Here is a 13322-nt window from a genome sequence, read left to right on the forward strand (position 1 = left end):
AGAATGGCAATCTGGCCAAACAAGTGTTTCTTAAATGCGTCGATTGGTGAGACGTGAAAGGAGAATGTGTTGCAAAGGAAAAAATATATTCTTAATTATACAATTTTTTATCATATGATGTGAAGGCTAATTTAAAGCTGGGTTGGGCCTAATCACATTTGCTACAATTATAAAATATGTGACATGCATAACTTTTAGTTATTTTTTAATTTTAAATTAGTTTTAGAGTGGTCCATTTAAGGGTGGGTTGCAGGCCGACCCAATTGGTAATGTGCTGATTGAGACCACTAGGCCGAAGGGGATGATATATAAAATTAGGCGGGCCAGCCCAAATTTCGGTCGTCTCTGCTTACTATTACAAGTTACCTATTTAACTACTACTTCTCGCTCCCGAATAGGAGTCCTATTTAGCTATGACACAAGTTTTAAGAAATGTAAAGAAAAGTGAGTTGAATAAGTTAGTGGAATATGACTCTTATTGTGGGACGAACCAAAATAGCAAAACCGGACTCGACGGGGGAGTATTACACAATTCAATAGCCAAACAAGATACAATTTCAAAATTTTCATCAAATATAAAAACGCATCAACTAATTCAATATACTATCAAAACAAAGTGAAAATCATGCATAACGCGGACATAATATTGAACTAGGAAAAAATCATGTAATGTTTATAACAGAAATTTAACTGAATAGCTTTGGTTACAAACATAATTCAACATTCAGGTTTCATAATTCTCAACAAAATCCATCAAATTACTAACCATGAATTCAGAAAAGAACATGATAATACACTTGAAATGATGGGATCATGCGACATCTGACCCATTTTTTTTTTCCTCTCATTTTCCTGAAAAACAATAAATGAATATTGGGTGTGACACTATGATAAAATATAACAAGCATTTTAGATGTTTATAAAAAAATGAATTGACGTGGTTTGTACAAATTAAAAAAAAAGGTAAGAAGGCTAACCTGTTAATCAAGTTGAAAGTTGAGAGTTCTGCTGCGACTTCTCATAACAAAGAGAGATTCGGGTAATTTCGCGGGTAAACTAAGGGATTGCAGTCTACTAATTCAACTGTAGGTGTGACCATTGAAGAATCACGCATCCAATCCAGATGTTTTAATTTGTAGCAATGTTGTAGGCTTAGGAGCTTAAGCCTTGGGAGGCTTCCATGTTTAGCTCTCAATTGCACCAAATCGGCGTCTTCAATTACAAGTGTATGAAGGTTTAAAAAACACCCGATTCTATATTCCACTGTGTTGAGAAGAGATCACGGAGATCACACAAAATCAGGAATATAATATGTGTGATTGATATGGAATCAAATCATACCATAGATAGAATGAAATTAAATGTGTATTAGTAAATGTGTATTAGGTTTACCATGTATAGATATAATCTAGCCTATATAATGTCTCTAGTCTTGTACATCTTTTGAATAAGAAAGAGTGAATATTTCTACCAATTCTACATGGCACCAGAGCAGGAAAACGATCCTAGGCTCAGAAAAGCTTCATCATAGCCCAAAAAAAAAATACCAATTCTCGACTGTTTTCAGCCAAAAACCAGTCCAGAAACCGAACCCTACAACCAGAACCATGTCAGATTCAGAAGAAGAAACCAAACACAATCCAAATCAGACAACGAGTCTGAGAAACAGTAAGAGTATCACAGTGGCGTTCAAGCTGAACGGCAGAAACTACCCTTTATGGTCGAGATTGATCAAAGTGAAGATAGGAGGCCGTGGGGCCTATGCCTACATCAGAAACGAACCTCCGAGCCCCGGGAGCAAGGGCTTTGAGGAATGGGAGGAGAATGACCTTATAGTGTTCTCCTGGATCGTGGATAATATTGAGGACGACATTATCTCCGACTTCGCACACCACCAAACATCAAAGGCGTTGTGGGATAGCCTCGCCGTGACATATGAAAACAAGGCAGATAAGTATTTGATTTACGATCTAGAGGAGAAAGTAATTGCAATCAGACAGGGAAATCTGGATCTAGAGACGTATTACCGGAGGATCCACGGGCTGTGGATCAACATAGATCGATGCCAGAGACAACCCGTGACCTGCTGTGACAAAGGCATCGACCAATACAGAGTACATTCGAACGAAAAATGCTTGGTGAAGTTCCTAACAGGGTTGAATCAGGAATATGATTCAATTAGGCGAGAAATCTTGAAGGAAGATCCTTACCCATCAGTGGAGGCTGCCTACGGGTGGGTGAAGACGGAGGCGGCTCGACGTCGAATCATGCCACCAACATCCGCCGCACCCACCGTAGATGCCGACGGCGATAAAGCCGATTCATCATCTGGGGGAATCAGACACGGGCTAGCTGCACAGAGCAACCGCCCACCGCACCGGAACGGGCCACCGCAACGCCCCGCAGCCACCACAGCCACCGGCCGACCTGGAAACCACCGCCCCGACACTTCGAAATTATGGTGTTCTCATTGTGGAAGACAAAAACACACATGGGAAACCTGCTTCAAACGATTGGGATATCCGGAGTGGTGGGAGGAGCGACAGAAGGCAAGGGGTGCACCAGCTCAGGCGAAATTCGCCGCGGGAATGAGCGACGGCGAGGGTCAGTCACGACCCGGCGATATCGGAAATCAGAGGGAACCAGTAGGTGGCGGAGGCTCAGGAGTCCGTCAGGAAGGACACTCCGGTGGCGGCGGCGTACGAGGCGCCGGCAACCTCGCCGAGCGTACGGGATTCGGAAATGGCGAAAAATGGGCGACGGCGCATCAACAAGGAGGTAAAGGGTTTGGTCGAAGCCCAAACCCTAATAAGTCTCACTCTTTACACTTTACACCACACAAGTTTGAAATATTAGAAAAGGGACCCCATTCTTTGCAAAGTCGTCCCCTTGATTTGCTGAAATATAAAAATGACCCTAAACCTTGGCAGAAAATCCGAATGAACCCCAATACATGTAATTATGTGTCAGAAAACCCCTTTGCACCCTTACAAAAGATTTCCGCTGCATTCCATGTTGAAAATATGACTGATATTTATACGAGGGGGTGGATTTTTGACTGTGGGGCGACTGATACTATGACTCCGGAAAAGAGTGATTTTGTTGAATTTAATGATGAATTTACTAAGACATTTATTCGGACTGCTAGTGGTGACTTAATTACTGTTGAGGGCTCTGGGACTATTGAGATATCTCCTACACTTCGTCTTAGGAACTGTCTATATGTCCCAACATTATCTCAACGACTGATGTCTATTAGTCATGTGACCAAGGAATTGAATTGTACTCTTCTGATGCATCCAGATTTCTGTATCTTGCAGGATATTCAGACGAAGAGGATTCTTGGGCGTGGCACTGAGAAGCATGGACTCTACTACGTGGACGAGATAGCTCAAACTGGTAGTGCAATGCTGGCTCACGGATCCACGAAACAAGAGACTTGGCTCTGGCACCGAAGACTAGGACACCCCTCCCTTGGTTATTCTAAACTTCTTTATCCAAACATGTCTATTTTTTCTGACTTTGCTTGTGAAACTTGTGTTTTGGCCAAGAGCCACAGACAGTCGTTTAAACCTACAAATACTAGAATGAATTCCATGTTTTCTTTAGTACATTATGATGTGTGGGGGCCTGCCCCGATTATTGGTGGAAATGGGTTTAGATATTTTGTGATATTTGTTGATGATTGCACTAGGATGACATGGATTTACTTTTTAAAACATAAGTCTGAAGTATTCGAGAGATTTGTCTCTTTTCTCAAACTTGTCCAAACACAGTTTCATACTACCATTCAAACCCTTAGGTCCGACAATGGGAGGGAATTTATTAACAGTGCCATGACCCAATTCTGCAAAGACAAGGGAATAATCCACCAAACTTCATGTGCCTATACACCTGAACAGAACGGGGTTGCCGAAAGAAAAAACCGAACCATACTTGAAATGACTCGAGCACTAATGATCGAATCTAAAGTCCCAAAACACTTCTGGCCCGAAGCAGTTGCTACCTCTATCTACCTTATAAACCGCTTACCTACTAGAATCCTTCGCATGAAAACTCCACTTGATACCCTATCCAAGTTAGCCAAAATTCCAGCCTACCTAAATCTCTCACCCAAAATCTTTGGATGTACTGTTTACGTCCATATCCCAAAACACGAAAGGTCTAAACTATCACCTTGTGCTACCAAATGTGTCTTCGTGGGGTACGGGCTGAACCAAAAGGGTTATCGTTGTTATGATCCTCTTACCAAAAAGATCACTACCACCATGAATTGCAATTTTTTGGAAACCGAATTCTTTTACCACCAAACCCACCTTAATAGTCAGGGGGAGAGTGATCCAGGTAGTACAGTAGACTATCTAAGTTGGGTTGTGCCAGTTCCAACCTCTTCGATTGAGGATCCACCAGAACTCGCTGACACTACCGCCGAGCAGGTCTCACCACAAGAGTCCACTCGTCCACCTCAGAATTCTCATCCGACGATATCCGAGGTAAATCCTGAGCCCGATCCCAGTTCTATATCAATTTCCACTGACTCACCTAACACTGAACCTCGAGAGGAGGACAATGTTATTGATGGAGACACAGGACGGTATACACTTCCCTACCGAAGTACAAGGGGAGTACCACCAAAACGGTATTCCCCAGAAAAGATTGGCAAGAAGAGTCGCTATGGAGTGGCAAATTTTGTGAAAGGAAATCTAACTAAAATGGCCCGAGCATTTGAGGCTGCATTATATGAAGAGGAAGAGATCCCACAGTCAGCCGAGGAAGCTATGAAAATTAAGCACTGGAGAGAAGCAATGTTTACTGAAATGAAGGCGTTGATGAAGAGTAATACGTGGGTGAAAGGGAAGCTACCCGAAGGAGGCAGGACTGTTGGGTGCAGATGGGTGTTTACTATTAAAAGAAGGCCAGATGGCACGATAGAAAGATACAAAGCCCGACTTGTGGCAAAGGGGTACACCCAGACATACGGCATAGACTATGATGAAACCTTCTCCCCAGTGGCAAAGATCAACACCGTAAGAGTTCTGTTCTCGATTGCCGCAAATAAGGATTGGCCACTTCATCAGTTTGATGTGACCAATGCCTTCCTTCATGGAGAATTACCAAGGCCAGTATATATGGAACCTCCACCTGGGTTCACGGAGGAATTCCAAGATGGAGAGGTCTGCCACCTAAAGAAGATTTTGTATGGGCTGAAGCAGTCTCCACGTGCATGGTTCGGAAGATTCACCGAAGTGATGAAGAAGTATGGGTACAAACAAAGCATCTCCGACCACACTCTGTTCCTAAAGAAGAAAGATGGTAAGATCACATGCCTCATTATATATGTCGATGATATGATCATTACAGGAGACGATACAGATGAGATAGCCGAGCTAAAGAAGAATTTGTTTCAAGAATTTGAGATGAAAGACTTGGGCCTTTTGAAGTATTTCTTGGGAATAGAGGTCCTACGGTCGAAGAAAGGGATATTTATAAATCAGAGAAAATATGTATTGGACTTGCTAACCGAGATTGGGATGCTAGATTGCAAGCCAGCAGACACTCCGATGATCCAGAATCATGGACTACAAATGAAGGAAGGAGCCAAACCAACAGATAGAGGGAGATATCAGAGACTAGTTGGGAAGCTGATCTACCTTTCCCACACAAGGCCGGACATCGCTTATGCTGTAGGAGTTGTGAGTCAGTTTATGCATGCTCCTCAAGAAGAACACTGGGAGGCAGTTTTGAGAATTATTCGATACTTAAAGGGGACGGCTGAACACGGGCTCATATTTGAGAAACACGGGCACATGGAGAGATACATGGATTCACTGATGCAGATTGGGCAGGGAATCCGAACGACAGAAAGTCAACCGCGGGATATTTTACCTTTGTTGGAGGTAACCTGGTTACGTGGAGAAGCAAGAAGCAAAAAGTGGTGGCACTCTCCAGTGCAGAGGCAGAGTTCCGAGGTATTAGAAGTGGGTTGACAGAGGTATTGTGGCTAAGGAAACTCATGAACGAATTGGACATGTGTCCAGTCCAACCGTGTAGACTCTTTTGTGACAACAAGGCGGCGATTAGCATCTCGGAGAATCCGGTGCAGCATGATCGAACTAAACATGTTGAAGTAGATAGACACTTCATAAAGGATAACATCGAAGCAAGAATAGTCGAGATGCCATACGTCAAGTCCGAAGATCAATTGGCTGACATTCTGACGAAGGCAGTGAACTCGAAGTCGTTTCAAGAAGTACTAGGCAAGTTGAGTATCGGAAATCCCCGTTACTAAACTTGAGGGGGAGTGTTGAGAAGAGATCACGGAGATCACACAAAATCAGGAATATAATATGTGTGATTGATATGGAATCAAATCATACCATAGATAGAATGAAATTAAATGTGTATTAGTAAATGTGTATTAGGTTGACCATGTATAGATATAATCTAGCCTATATAATGTCTCTAGTCTTGTACATCTTTTGAATAAGAAAGATTGAATATTTCTACCAATTCTACACACTGGGGACCTTGAAAGGCATAGAGTTGTAGGTTGAGACCCTTAAGATTACGTAGCGCCGAACCAATTTCATTCATGTGCTTCCATGGACATCCTAAGCCACTCAATTGCAACCTTACCAGACTTGATGGGAACATTGAAAGAGGAACCATAGATTCAGGATACACTACCATGTATGAAAGTGTGATCAAATTTTGGAGGTCCTCTTTGATGTTATCCAAGCCACTCAATGGGTTGATATCATCAGAATGTTAAATGGTTAAGGCGACATACTTTAGAATAAAGAAGGCACAATACACGTTTAGGTTTGTTTAGAATGAGATTATTATTTCACTATGTAGAGATCCCTTTAAATAGGGAGTAGAAACATGTACATGGTAAGTTCTATACTAGTTAAACAAATCATTCTATTTTCTAAAATATATTATGTTCATCCTTGATTGTAGTAATTGATTCTCCATAATTAATGCAGAATCAATTCCTTTTCTAACACAGAATTCCTAATGACTTTAAATTAGGAACTCTTTTTAGGATTTCTCTCCTTACACTCACACCCAAAAGATTGGAGAGTTTAACATCAGAAATAGGGATTGGGAGGTCTCTTCTCATGACCTGAATATGCTGTAGTTGTTTCAAGTTCCATATTTCTACTGGCATATCTGATGGAACTTCGCACACCGAGACAAATGAACAAGGATTGGAGTGGATATAGAAACAGCAGGGATATCTCTTTGTTGCAAGTTAGTGCGAACAACTTTAGACAAACTAGCTTCGTAATTTCAGGAGGGATATGATACCTTAAAAGCATTTAGTACTTTGAGCAACTTGAAATCCATTGGCACCGGATATGGCAAGACAAGGGAGAGAGCGGACCGTTGTCGCGCAATCACTTTTTATTTAATCATACACTTCTTGGAAGGCAAATAAATTGTTGCTATGACCACACAACCGCCGTTGGTCTTTCGTATCATCATAATAACCTTGTAAAACATGCATAAACTTGCTTCTTTCTTGCACAAGTGCTGCCTACATGAATGCACACGAAACATTTTCTTTGAAAACCAAGATTGTAGATTTGATTCGAACAAAACAAGATGATGCCAGTGAGAAAGCTTTCCCGCGCATTCATATATAGAATCTTCTAAATTACGTTTTCCAGAAACCCCTCGGCACACAATCGAGCATAGAAGGTGTCCATACTGATATTAATATATGGAGGGAAAACTCCTAAATAAAGAAAAAGCATTTTCAAATATTGAGGTAGGTATTCATAGCTTGGAAAGAGTACCTCTGACATTTGACTATATGCATCCACCAATACTGAATTATGTTGTTTTCCGGCCACCTCAGCCCAGAACTCTGGGGTCTTGTCTTCTTTGGATAGGAGCTCTCCTATTGTGACTAACATAAGTGGAAGACTTTCACATTTATTGGCAATAATCCCTCCCAATTTCTCAAGGTGAGGAGGGAACCCCTCTTCACCAAACACCTTCTCACCAAGTAATTTCTTACTCTCTTCTTCATCCAACAAATTTACTCTTACCCCTAAAGAATTTATCGTATTTAGCCTGCTTGTATACAAGATTCGAACATTCTCTTGAGGCAAGTTAGCTATCATTCGGGTGTCCCATTCCCATACATCATCCAACACAATGAGACATTGCTTATCTTTCAATATCTCTTCCAAGAGTCCAGCTAATTTCTTGTCATCATAACCGTCCCGACCATGAGTGTTGGGATCCAGTTGAGCTACAATGCATCATAATGTTTCATTGGATTCACATTTTCTGCCCACTTTGACCCATGCCCGATGCTCGAAATGTTCCCGGACTAATGGGTCGTCAAATACTTTCTTAGCAAAAGTTGTCTTTCCAACTCCTGCCATCCCAATAATTCCACAGCAGTTTTCTTCATCTTCAGCAAGAACCAAATCCCTGACTAGTCCAAAATCATCAGGTATTCCAACCATCTTCGAGTTTATTCCACTGCAATCAATTCTTGAGGAAAGAGGTTCACCTTCTTCATCAGGCATATTCAGCAGTTCAATATCGTACTCTGCCTCCATCGCTGTCACCCTCTCGACGAAGCAATCAACACTCTGCTGCAGACTCTGCATATCTACTAAGAAAGACAAGCGATCTCTCTTGCTTTCGAACTGTGGAAGAATCTGTTGATACACATGAGATTCTAGTAAATATTCGAATTCCCATACGGCCTCTTTGATTCGTTCGTCCAAAGCATTCACCTTCGTCCTAATCTTGCTGTAGCCTGTCTCGCCCAATTTTAGCAGAACTTTTTGCAAGCGACTCATGGCCTCGTAGGCTGGTGGTAAGATTTGTCGAGAGTGAGAAACGAGCGAAATACAAGACGATTGTAGAATATTTTGAATCGTAGTCTTAAGAGAAACGGCTGCACCATAAGCCGCCATCACCACCGGAGGAGAGGAGTTGGCAACGGCCTGTAGGTGGTGGTGGGATTTTGTATTGGTAATCACGTGTATTGATTAACGTTTAAACTTAGGAATTAGTGTAAAGCTGGCTACACATTAAGAAAGTAACTGATGGTACAAATGTCACAAGCTCTTTGTCTCCATGTTAGGCTAGTAAACATGTTGCGGATATTATTGAATACTGCATGCCATGTTATGGTTTTTTCAAGAATTTTTTTTGATTTGTAGTCAATAAACATTTCTTACTATAAGATGCTATGATCCACTCTCCAATAGGAATTGCACTCAACTAATTTAATTGTGGGTGTTATGACCATCGAGGTATCATGCATCTAATCGAGTAGTTGTAATTTGTAGCAATGCCGTATGCTAAGGTTAAGAGGTCAGGTCAATCTTTGAATCTTCAAATATTCACAAAACATGATTTAAACAACTATCACAATACGATAAGATTCACAAAAACATTGATCTTCTAAAGAAAGCTACGCATCGCTCTTAGATGGACGGATATTGGATATTCCGAAACCCGGGTAGCCTTCCTCATACGTCACGATTCACATACTGCATAAGTAGTTCATACAATTGACATTAGAATAAGCACAGTTTAAAAATTGCACAATAACTACTGAAAAAATTGTTCACATACTACATCCCACATGGAATCGGCCAATTACTCGTCCCGCATCTCAGTCCAAGCATTCGAAGGCTCAATAGATTCCATGTACTCTTCTGGAACATCATGATCAGCTGCTTCACATGCTTCATCGGCAAGCTGCTCGAGGGAAGACAATCCAGCAACGCAGCTAAAAACACTAAAAATGAGAACTCATCCATACGAACACTACACGAATGCATCTTGGAGAAAAACCTCGCCTCTTCCCCTGTTTGCATACCCTGTTATGATCGTGTTCCAAGAAGACAAGTTCGGGTTTGGCAATTAGCATCCTTGAAAGTAGAGATACAGCGATTCCATCTATAAGCTCACTGCACAGGATTAGGCATTCGACTAAAAACAATGAACAGAGTTCCATGATACAATGTCCTTCTCAGCCATTTCACCGAAAACCTTCATCGCACCAGAAACGCAACCACAAACACGGAGTTTTGATCCTTTGCAATAATAGCGGTTGGGTATGTACAGCTCCAACAACGATACAATTTCAAAATTTTCATCAAATATAAAAACGCATCAACTAATTCAATATACAATCAAAACAAAGTGAAAATCATGCATAATGCAGAGAGAATATTGAACTATGGAAAAGAGCAGCATGTAATGTTTTAACAGAAATTAAACTGAATTGTTTTTGGTTACAAACATAGTTCAATCTTCAGGTTTCATAATTCTCAACAAATTACTAACCTTGAATTCAGGACAACATGATAATACCCATTATCTTCTCTCATTTACCTGAAATACAAGCATAAGCATTTTAGATAAAAGAGTAATGAATTGACGTGGTTTGCAATCTACTAATTCAATTACAGGTGTTTCCCTTGTGTTACCGCACAACCAATCGAGATGCTTTAATTTGTAGCAATATCGTAGACTTATGAGCTTAAGCCAAGGGAGGCATCCATGTTGAGCTCTCAATTCTACCAAATCAGTGTCTCAATTCTATATCCCACACTGGGCCTCGAAAAGCATAAAGTTGTAAGTTGAGGCCAATAAGATTTGGTAGCATCGAACCAATGTCGTTCATGTACTGCCACAGATACCCTAAACCACCCAACATCAATACTCTTAGACTTGATGGAAACATTGAAAGAGGAACCATAGCCTCCCTCTTCATATCAGCTTGTTGTACAGCATATGAAAGACATATCCTCTGAGATATTAGCCAAGTCACTCAATGAGTTGCTATCATCGTCTTCATCATAAGGCTTCCTCATCCTATAAATGTATAGAAATCTTAAATTCGGAATTCTTTTAAGAATTTCTCTTGTGCAACTCTTTGTATCCACGTGTTGGCAATTGAAACATAAAAATGAATATAATAATATCCCACATCGGTGTACACAAAGAGCTTAATCCACTATATAAGTCTCATGGGCCTCTCCTCTTATCATCAATTGGTTTTAAGATGGAATCCATAGATTTCTATCATGGTAGCAGAGCGAGTCGCCGACTGTGGGTCATATTTAACTGACTCAGCAGTATATCTGGGCTGAAACCGAAAAAAATGACTGACCCAGCAGTATAACTGGGGTCATATTTAACTGACCCAGCAGTATATCTGGGCTGAAACCGAAAATAATGACTGACCCAGCAGCATAACTGGGCTGAAAATTTGGGCCAGTGGTCCAACCGATCGAAAAAAAATTGGGCCGATTGTCCAATCGATCATAAAAAAGTCCAACTGACCCAGCAGTATATCTGGGCTGAAACCGAAAAAAAATGATTGACCCAGCAGTATAACTAGGCTGGAAATTTGGGCCAGTGGTCCTACCGATCGAAAAAAATTGGGCCGATTGTCCAATTGATCATAAAAAAGTCCAACCCCAAGGATTTCTATCACCACGCCTGAAAGAAAATAGACTGTGTCCAAAATAGCGTTAGAATTAGGGTTGGGGGTTGGCATATCTCTTCCCAGGACACTAAGATATTGTAGGTTTTGCACGTCCCATATTTCCATTGGCATATATGGCAGAACTCCGCGCTTTATAATGCGCACATATTGATGGATAATCAAGAATTGAAGGTGTAAAAGGTTGGATACGGAAACAGGGAGCCCTTTGATGCAAATTAGAGCAAGATACTTTAGACAAACTAGTTTTAGAACTTCAAGAGGGATAGTGATAAAATCGGACCGTAAGAGCATTTAGTACCCTGAGCAACTTGAAATTCATGGCACACTGGATAAGGGTGGATTGAACCATAACAGAGGAGAGAACGGACATTTGATGGACAATCGCTTTTTATTGAATCACACACTTCTTTGATGGCAAATAAAGTGTTGAAATGGACACACAACCGTCGCTGGTCTTTCACATCTTCATCACAACTTTGTAAAATATGTAAAAACTTGATTTTACTAGCTTCTTTACTACACATGTGCTGCCAACAAGAATGCACGTGAAAATCTCCATTTGAAAACCAAGATATTCGTTCAGGATCCCACAGAAGAAGATTGAAATTTTCAGCAAGCACCTCCAGGCTATTACACACAACATTTTGAAACCCGTTTATCTTTCAAAATTTGTGTTCCAGATGGTTCAAGAAATCCCTCAGCACTTATACAACACATGAGGTTGATGTGTAGTAAAAGATTACGATATTGGGGGAAAGCTCCCAAATAGAGAAAAAAACATTTTCAAATATTGAGATTAAGTAGTCATAGCTTGGATGAAGTACCTCTCCAATTTGATCATATGCATCCACAAAAATTGAATTATGTTGTTTTTCAGCTACCTCAGTCCAAAAATTGAATTATGTTTTTTCTCGGGTATTCTCATTGGCTTTTCTTAGGAGACCTGCAACTGTTACCATCATAAGTGGGAGACCTTCACATTTTTCTGCAATCTTTTCTCCCAATTCCTCAAGGTAAGGTGGGAAACCTTTTTAACCGAACACCTTCTCACCAAGTAATTTCTTACTTTCTTCTTTATTTAACAAGCGTACTGCAAGAAGAATCGGAGAATCTTCGATTCTTAGCCTGCTTGTAAGCAAAATTTGGATATTCTTTTTTTTGCAAGCTACCCATTAATTTTGTGTCCCATTCCCATACATCATCCAACACTAGGAGACATTTTTTATCCTTCAATCTATCTTCCAAGAGTCCAACTAATTTCTCGGTATCATCATCGTCTCTTTGGGTAAGCATTTGGTCGTTGTTGAGCTAGAATGCATCGTAATATTTGATTGGATTCACATTTTCTGCCTACTTTGACCCATGCTCGAAGCTCGAAATGAATCTGAATCGATGGATCGACAAATACTTTCTTAACAAAAGTGGTATTTCCAACCCCCACCATCCCAGTAACTAATAACTGATTCCATTCATTTTCTATCAGAAAATCCCTGGCTTGTTCAAATTCATCAGACAATCGAACCATATATGAGTGATTCCACAGCAATCAATTCTTGAAGAAAGAGGTTCACCTTCTTCTTCGGGCATATTCAGAAGCACCATATCGTACTCTGCCTCCATCACCGTCACCCTCTCGGTGAAGCAATCAACACTCTGCTGCAGACTCTGCATATCTACTAAGAAAGGCAAGCGATCTCTCTCACCTCCTGACGAGCTTTAGAGATATGGAAGAATCTGATCGGTGTAGTGGGACTCTAGTACATCTTCGAATTCCCATATGACCTCTTTGACTCGTTCATCCAAAGCATTCATCTTCGTCCTGACC

The 13322-nt window shown here is 40.9% G+C and overlaps 1 long non-coding RNA gene across 1 annotated transcript; it reads right to left on the reverse strand.

The window, feature by feature from the left end:
- Positions 1-9341: 9341 nt before the first annotated feature.
- On the reverse strand, positions 9342-11054 carry LOC121802838. Its single transcript, XR_006050856.1, has 2 exons — positions 9613-11054; positions 9342-9527 (listed from the first exon to the last, which is right to left on the reverse strand). It is a non-coding gene; the product is annotated as an uncharacterized LOC121802838 (long non-coding RNA).
- Between the last annotated feature and the right edge of the window lie 2268 nt (positions 11055-13322).

The sequence above is a fragment of the Salvia splendens genome, chromosome 5, assembly GCF_004379255.2.
Source record: "Salvia splendens isolate huo1 chromosome 5, SspV2, whole genome shotgun sequence".
NCBI lineage: Eukaryota > Viridiplantae > Streptophyta > Magnoliopsida > Lamiales > Lamiaceae > Salvia > Salvia splendens.